Below are 7,257 nucleotides of genomic sequence, written 5' to 3'. Positions count from 1 at the left end.
ATGGGACTGTTTCCTTCCTCTAATGGGTATACACGTATTTTAGGAGCTGTTGATTACATTACTAAGTGGGTAGAAGCTATTCCAACTAGTAGTGCTGATCATAACACCTCTATTAAGATGCTTAAAGAAGTTATTTTTCCGAGGTTTGGAGTCCCTAGATATTTAATGACTAATGGTGGTTCACATGTTATTCATGGTGCTTTTTGTAAAATGCTTGCTAAGTATGATGTTAATCATAGAATTGCATCTCCATATCACCCGCAGTCTAGTGGTCAAGTAGAACTTACTAATAGAGAGCTCAAATTAATTTTGCAAAAGACTGTTAATAGATCTAGAAAGAATTGGTCCAAGAAACTTGATGATGCATTATGGGCCTATAGAACTGCATATAAAAATACTATGGGTATCTCTCCGTACAAAATGGTTTATGGAAAAGCATGTCACTTACCTCTCGAACTAGAACATAAGGCATATTGGGCCATTAAAGAGCTCAATTATGATTTTAAACTTGCCGATGAGAAGAGACTATTTGACATTAGCTCACTTGATGAATGGAGAACCCAGGCCTATGAGAATGCCAAACTGTTTAAAGAAAAAGTTAAAAGATGGCATGACAAAAGGATACAAAAGCGTGAGTTTAATTTAGGTGATTATGTGTTGCTATTCAACTCTCGTTTAAGATTTTTTGCAAGAAAACTTCTCTCTAAATGGGAAGGTCCTTACGTTATCGAGGAGGTCTATCGTTCCGGTGCCATAAAAACCAACAACTTCGAAGGCACAAATCCAAAGGTGGTGAACGGTCAAAGAATCAAACATTATATCTCAGGTAATCCTATAAATGTTGAAACTAATGTTATTGAAACCGTAACCCCGGAGGAATACATAAGGGACACTTTCCAGAACGTTTCAGACTCCGAAAAGGAATAGGTATGTGGTACGGTAAGTAAACCGACTCCAAAATAGTTCTAATGGTAATTTCTCTCCGTTTTGGAATATTTAAGAAACTAGGAAAATAAGAAGTAGTCCGGGAAGGACACGAGGCGTCCACGAGGGTGGGGGCGCGCCCTACCCCCTGGGCGCGTCCTCCTGCCTCGTGGGCACCTCGTGTGCCCTCCGGACTCCGTTTTCTTGCACGATACTTGTTTTGATCGGTAAAAATTCATTATATAACCTCCCGAAGGTTTTGATCACCATACCACACAAATATCCTCTGTTGTTGTTTCGAGCTGTTTTCTGCCAGAGTTGTCAAGACCAGGCATCATGTCGTCGTCCTCCTCCAACAATGAGGGCAACGATGCTTGGCTAATGAAGATAGAGTTGAAGAGATAATAACCCGGGGAGATCAACAAGGATGATGGGATCAAGAAGGTCATGGAGGATCAAGCTCCGGCAGCAGAAGATGAAGACATCCTCCAACCTCATTACAATCTTCTTACCCCAACGAATATTGAAGCTTTCAAGATGATTGAGTTAGCTCGCATACAAAATAAGTATCTCACATGTGAAAATATTTTATTGAAGGAGCATATCACCCCACTCAAGGGCATAATCCGCAAATTGGAGGATCTCCTACGCTCGATGTGCGGCTATCCATCATCACCACCATCTTCTTCACCAGCAAAGGAGAACTGAGTATTGGGTATGGGCACTCCCATTGGCAACTGCCAAGCTTGGGGGAGGTGCCCCGGTATCGTATCACCATCACACTTCTATCTTTACCTTTTTCTTAGTTCGATCCTTTTAGTAATATCTTGATCTAGTAGAATAAAGTTTTAGTATGATTTAGTCTTGAGTTTTGCTTTATGATACTTCTATGTAATCGAGTCCGTGAGCTATATATATAATAAAGATTAGTGTTGAGTCAAGGGCTTGGTTATCTTGCTATGATCTTGAGGGAATAAAAGAAAAAGAAAGAATAAAAAGAAATAAAAGAGATCATATTGATCTTATGGAGAGTAATGACTTCACATATAAAGAGTATGATGAATAAAAGTTGTTGAGAGTTGACAAACATAGTTTTGGTCATCATTGCAATTAATAGGAAGTAATAAAGAAAGAGAGGTTTTCACATATAAATATACTATCTTGGACATCTTTTATGATTGTGAGCACTCATTAAAATATGACATGCTAAAGGGTTGATGTTGGACAAGGAAGACAACGTAATGGCTTATGTTTTCTTATATCCGAAATAAAGTATATTGTCATGGATCATCCAACATGTTGAGCTTGCCTTTCTCCCTCTTGCTAGCCAAATTCTTTGCACCAAGTAGAGATACTACTTGTGCTTCCGAATACCCTTAAACCCAGTTTTGCCATGAGAGTCCACCATATCTACCTATGGATTGAGTAAGATCCTTCAAGTAAGTTGTCGTTGTTGCATGCAATTAAAATTGCTCTCTAGATATGTATGATTTATTAGTGTGGAGAAAATAAGCTTTATACGATCTTGTGATGTGGAAGCAATAAAAGCGACGGACTGCATAATAAAGGTCCATATCACAAGTGGCAATATAAAGTGACGTTCTTTCGCATTATGATTTTGTGCATCCAACCATAAAAGCACATGACAACCTCTGCTTCCGTCTGCGAAGGGCCTATCTTTTATTTTCGTCTTATGCTTTATGCAAGAGTCATGGTGATCTTCACCTTTCCTTTTTACATTTTATCCTTTGGCAAGCACATTGTGTTGGAAAGATCCTGATATATATATCCAATTGGATGTAAGTTATCATGAACTATTATTGTTGACATTACCCTTGAGGTAAAAGGTTGGGAGGTGATATTATAAGCCCCTATCTTTCTTTGTGTCCGATTAAAACTCCATACCCGTAAGTATTGCGTGAGTGTTAGAAATTGTGAAAGACTAAATGATAGTTGAGTATGTGGACTTGCTGAAAAGCTCTTATATTGACTCTTTCCGATGTTATGATAAATTGCAATTGCTTCAATGACTGAGATTATAGTTTGTTGGTTCTCAATGAAGTTTCTGATTCATACTTTACATTGTGGATAGATTGTTACCTTAGCATAAGAAAGCATATGACAATATCTATATATGATGTTGTTATAAGAATGATCATGATGCCCTCATGTCCGTATTCTATTTTATCGACACCTCTATCTCTAAACATGTGGACATATTTTTTGTTATCGGCTTCCGCTTGAGGACAAGCGAGGTCTAAGCTTGGGCGAGTTGATACGTCCATTTTGCATCATGCTTTTATATCGATATTTATTGCATTATGGGCTGTTATTACACATTATGTCACAATACTTATGCCTATTCTCTCTTATTTCACAAGGTTTACATGAAGAGGGAGAATGCCGGCAGCTGGAATTCTGGGCTGGAAAAGGAGCTAATATTAGAGACCTATTCTCCACAACTCCAAAAGTCCTGATACTTCACGGAGGCACGTTTTGGAATATATAAAAAATACTGGAGAAAGAATCAACCAGAGGGGGCCCACACCCTGGCCACAATGGTGGAAGGCGCGCCCTACCCCCCTGGGCGCGCCCCCTGCCTCGTGGGCCCCCTGGCAGGCCTCCGGTGCCCATCTTCTGCTATATGAAGTCTTTTACCCTGGAAAAAATCATAAGCAAGCTTTCGGGACGAAACACCGCTGCCACGAGGCGGAACCAATCTAGGGCTCCGGCGGAGCTGTTCTGCCGGGGAAACATCCCTCCGGAGGGGGAAATCATCACTGTCGTCATCACCAATGATCCTCTCATCGGGAGGGGGTCAATCTTCATCAACATCTTCACCAACACCATCTCCCCTAAAACCCTAGTTCATCTCTTGTATCCAATCTTTGTCCCAAAACCTCAGATTGTACCTGTGGGTTGCTAGTAGTGTTGATTACTCCTTGTAGTTGATGCTAGTTGGTTTATTTGGTGGAAGATCATATGTTCAGATCCTTTATGCATATTAATACCCCTCTGATCATGAACATGAATATGATTTGTGAGTAGTTACATTTGTTCCAGAGGACATGGGAGAATGCTATAAGTAGTCATGTGAATTTGGTATTCGTTCGATATTTTGATGAGATGTATATTGTCTCTCCTCTAGTGGTGTTATGTGAAAGTCGACTGCATGACACTTGACCATTGTTTGGGCCTAGAGGAAGGCATTGGGAAGTAATAAGTAGATGATGGGTTGCTAGAGTGACAGAAGCTTAAACCCTAGTTTATGAGTTGCTTCGTAAGGTGCTGATTTGGATCCATATGTTTCATGCTATGGTTAGGTTTACCTTAATACTACTTTTGTAGTTGCGGATGCTTGGAATAGGGGTTAATCATAAGTGGGATGCTTGTCCAAGAAAGGGCAGTACCCAAGCACCGGTCCACCCACATACCAAATTATCAAAGTAACGAACGCGAATCATATGAGCGTGATCAAAACTAGCTTGAGGATAATTCCCATATGTCCTCGGGAGCGTTTTCCTTCATATAAGAGTTTGTCCAGGCTTTTCCTTTGCTACAAAAAGGATTGCTCCATCTTGCTGCACCTTATTTACTTTCATTACTTGTTACCCGTTACAAATTACCTTATCACAAAACTATCTGTTACCGATAATTTCAGTGCTTGCATAGAATACCTTACTGAAAACCGCTTGTCATTTCCTTCTGCTCCTCGTTGGGTTCGACACTCTTACTTATCGAAAGGACTACGATAGATCCCCTATACTTGTGGGTCATCAATACTCTAGATGCAGGCAGGAGTCGGTCAATGTGTGGAGTAATAGTAGTAGATGCAGAGTCATTTCGGTCTACTTGACACGGACGTGATGCCTATAGTCATGATCATTGCCTTAGATATCATCATAACTTTGCGCTTTTCGATCAATTGCTCGGCAGTAATTTGTTCACCCACCGTAATAATTTCTGTGTTGAGAGAAGCCTCTAGTGAATGGCCCTTGGGTCTATTTTCCATAAAATAATTTTCCGATCTACAATTTCTAGTTTCCTATTTCCTTTATTTTGCAATCTTTACTTTCCGTTCCATAAATCAAAAATACCAAAAATATTACTTTACTGTTTATCAATCTCTATGAGATTTCACTTTACGAGTAACCGTGCAGGGATTGACAACCCCTTTGTCGTGTTGGTTGCAAGTTGGTGTTTGTTTGTGCAGGTATTCGGTGGCTTGTTGCGTAGTCTCCTACTGGATTGATACCTTGGTTCTCAAAACTGAGGGAAATACTTACGCTCCTTTGCTGCATCACCCTTTCCTCCTCAAGGGGAAAACCAACGCAAGCTCAAGAGGTAGCCAAGGCTCGGCTATCGGCCACTCAAAAAGAAAATGAGAAGTTGAAGGGCGGCATGTTCGGTATGATTTTTAAAACCACCATAGAGACTCATGTTTAGTCCACAATTCGGAATCTCATAACTCTGTTGCTGCAGGTTTATTAACCGGTCGGCCGGAAGAAGAAATATTCGGATTTCAAGGCGACATGCTGAAGGAGCTGTCTGTGGTACATGCGCGGGACCAGAAAGCCATGAGGAGTATGGTCAAGGCTTTATGGCCATGCGATACCCCTCCAGAGAGTATGGAGGGTTTGGCAAGCCTTTTCAAAGGTACCCGGCGCCGCTTTGAGCTATGGAAGACCTCCGCCTGCCGTGAAGGCGCACAAGAAGCCTGGGCGATGGTGAAAACATGCTTCACCAAGCTAGATCCAAATCATTTGGCCCAAGTGGGACCGCGAGGACCAGACGGTAAAGATATTCCATTGAACTTGGTGTATGACCAAGTAATGATAGTTGTGAAATATTCGCAGGAAGACTCTAGGTTAGACAGTCTGATAGATGGAATAGATAAGGAATAGGCATTTGATTCAATGTATTAATATACTTTATGATCAATCTGTATCTTCAACTGAACATGTGGAAAATTTGTCATCGCAGGCCTTCGGCTTTAACCTCCAAACCAAAAAGGTGGAGTGTTTCCGAATACTATAATGAAAGAAACATCCATTATGTCTGGAAGCCATGCAACCTAGTCATTGTGCTCGAACAGACAAATTTTTTTAGTTCGAGAGGTATGTTATATTATGTATGTAAGAAACATCTTCCAAGGAGAATAGTTTCGTTAAGGGTTCCTTTCCTTGGGTTGGCATGCTGTAATTGTGTGTGCCTGGGCTTTGGTCCGAATTACGGAAAAAAATTCCCGCATTTTTTATTTTTTAAGAGTTACAAGAATGTAACAATCTGTCGTTTCATTGCCGACCAATTATTCTCTTAAGAACGCTAGCTTTCGGCTTCACCCGTCTGAGGTACAGGTACGGATTACCCGATTGTAACAATTGCAGAGGTGCTCCCTTTACGCCCTAGCCGAACAATCGGGAACGTAGGGCATAAACACAGGAGTGAGGCAACCCAGCTTGGCAAAATCTTAAGTGATAGAGGTGCATATAATGGCAAAAGAGTGTATATAAACAAACGACATATAAATTCTGAGCTCCAGGCTCTGAGTAATAATAAGCTTCGGTTAAAGAAGCCCCCAATCATGGTGGGGTGTATACATTTTAAGATGTGTACCCCTTAAGGGTTCGGCTTATCCGAACATATCCTAGGATAAGAACGAGGAAACAAAAACAAATGAAGAGGGAGAAAAAAAGAAACAGGCCGAACTTAAGCGTAGAATCTTCGGATCCGAGCAGCGTTCCATGGATTCGGCTCTAGGCGGTTATCCGATGCATGGGCGGAAGGTGTCTTTTAGATGCCCGAGCCCCGATGATATCGGAATTGTGTTCGGCTGCTGGGGGTATGATCGGCTCCGGACTAGTATTTCTGCTCTCGTCCTGCCATACCACGAATGGCTTGAAGAACCTTTCCACAAAGGTGTTAGGCGGGACGGAATCGCGCTTAGCACCCATTCGAGCAAGGATGTCCGCTGCCTGATTACTGTCTCGAGCAACATGATGGAACTCGAGCCCCTCAAACCGAGCTGATATTTTGAGTATGGGGTTTCGGTATGCCGCCATTTTTGGGTCTTTTGCATCGAATTCTCCATTTATTTGGGATATTGCGAGGTTCGAATCCCCACGCACCTCTAGGCGTTGTATGCCCATATAGACAGCCATTCGGAGACCATGTAGTAGTGCCTCGTATTCGGCTGCATTGTTGGAATTCGTATACATGATTTGTAACACGTAGCGGACTGTGTCCCCCGTAGGGGATGTCAAGATGACACCAACCCCCAGTCCGGCTAACATTTTAGAGCCATCAAAATACATGATCCAATTGGAGTATGTG

The sequence above is a fragment of the Triticum aestivum genome, chromosome 7D (assembly GCF_018294505.1).
Source record: "Triticum aestivum cultivar Chinese Spring chromosome 7D, IWGSC CS RefSeq v2.1, whole genome shotgun sequence".
NCBI lineage: Eukaryota > Viridiplantae > Streptophyta > Magnoliopsida > Poales > Poaceae > Triticum > Triticum aestivum.
The sequence above is the reverse complement of the archived record's forward strand: the minus strand, read 5'-3'. Positions refer to the sequence as shown.